Below are 1,962 nucleotides of genomic sequence, written 5' to 3' on the forward strand. Positions count from 1 at the left end.
TTGTTAAAAAAATAAAAACATTAAATTTGATTTTTTAATTCTTCTTTTGAGCTTTTTTCTTTTTTTATTTTTGTTTTATTTATTTTCTTTTATTTTTACATTTGTTTGTTGTTTTTCTTTGTATATATTTTTATTTTATTATTCTAAAAAAAGGCCGAAAACTCAAAAAATAATTTTAAAAAATTGCAATTCTCTTCTTCGACTTTTCTCCTTGCTTCACACGTGCATCGCACATGCTGTACACATCTCGTTCACACGCATTTATGCACGATTAGGCACGTATAGAGTAGGTATGCTTGGAGAGTCTGATTTTACCTGCTTACGCCAGAATTGACCAGGTTTGAGCCAGATTTCATGCATAGACCCTATTCGTACACATATTTTGATTTTCGTCTACATTCGTCCAATTGACCAGATTTAGAGCCTGTTCATGTGCATATTTCCATTTTGGCTCGATTCGATTGCAGATTCTACGATAGATCACATTTGATCCCGATTTACGACAGGGATTCATTTGTGGTCCTGATATTGACAAGATTACGCTAGTTAGAGCTCATTCACATGCGAGATCTCGATTTGACTTGATTTTAGTCATTGGTCACACACTTGCACTCGATTATTGCTCGATTAGATTTGTTGATTGATTTTTGACCACGACTTGGGCCTAGAGATGATTTTTAGAGATTGTTCACATGTTGTGACCCCCGATTAGTGCTTGGCTAGCATTTGATTGCCAGATTTGACATAGATCGATAGATTTTGGTGACCATGACCCCTAGTGGCTCGGATTTAGTATTGTTACGGTTGGTAGGAGAGTACGATGAACTTGTATGCTATCGTGATCGACCTATTCGTCGCTATCATGATATTAATCTATATTATGTGAGGCTTCCGCCTCATGACCATGCTACTCCTACTTTCTAGATGCTTAGAGTCAGTGCACACCCTACGATGCGTGATCATCTCATAGATTCCATAGAGGTACTCTACCGAGTCGAGAGGATAAAGACGAGACATGAGATTATAGTGGAATATCCTGAGGACATTGTTGACACACAGTCCCATCCAATGATCATTCAGTTATACGAGTGATGCATGAAAGTATGTTATATGCTAATGAGGATGATCGCATGTATTCTAGAGAGTCACAGATGTCTGTCCTAGAGCCTCAGGTAGATTTTAATACATCCATAGGTAGTAGGACCTATGTCGATCTTGATGGTTGGAGCACATACACAATGATTTTTGGCCTTCCATACAGACTTACCCCTAGCCCTAGATCACCTATTCCTAGTGCCATAGTGGAGTTAGAGCTAGTGTCTACTCACACAGTGCGATCACCCCAAAGAGCACCTTCAGGATTCCCACCTAGACCCATTGTACCACATGACACCATGGACGATTCCAAATCTAGGTTGAGACCCGAGATTGACGCATCTCTTGAGCAGTTATCATCGTAAGATCTATGGATGGAGACTGAGATGAGCTTGAGACCACAAAAACTCACAAACACTGTCATAATAATCAATATCTAATTCTCCTAAATGATTTTCTCATGTTAAACTTATCATTTAATATGGGGAAGTGCCAGGGGAGAAAAAGCTCGAATATTGGTTAAGCTAGCAGACCGGCCACAGTAGGGATCCAAAGGAGGGAAAATAGGGATCCAAAGGGGGGGCCATCTGCAAAAGAGCCATGTGAAACAATGGGCTAAAAAGACCCTAAGGTTCAGCCCATTAGACTTCCAAAATGCTAAGGTTCCAAAATTCAAAGGTTCTGTCCAAAGGTCAACCATAGGGGAATTGGATGCTTTGTGTGTGTCCAAAAAAGTCTTTCAAATCCCTACATAAGAGGGGGCGAGCCTAGCTTGTAGGGGATGAGAGAGAAATCCACACACACACACACACACACACACACAAGCTCCCTTTACACAAAGGGAATGAGGGACACATGTCATCTCTC

At 40.2% G+C, this 1,962-nt stretch overlaps 1 pseudogene; it reads left to right on the forward strand.

Annotated features, from left to right (window-relative positions):
* The first annotated feature begins 820 nt into the window (after positions 1-820).
* On the forward strand, positions 821-1,419 carry LOC147436067 (uncharacterized; annotated as a pseudogene).
* The last annotated feature ends 543 nt before the right edge of the window (positions 1,420-1,962 follow it).

Source organism: Adiantum capillus-veneris, chromosome 18 (assembly GCF_014529385.1).
Source record: "Adiantum capillus-veneris isolate H3 chromosome 18, ASM1452938v2, whole genome shotgun sequence".
NCBI lineage: Eukaryota > Viridiplantae > Streptophyta > Polypodiopsida > Polypodiales > Pteridaceae > Adiantum > Adiantum capillus-veneris.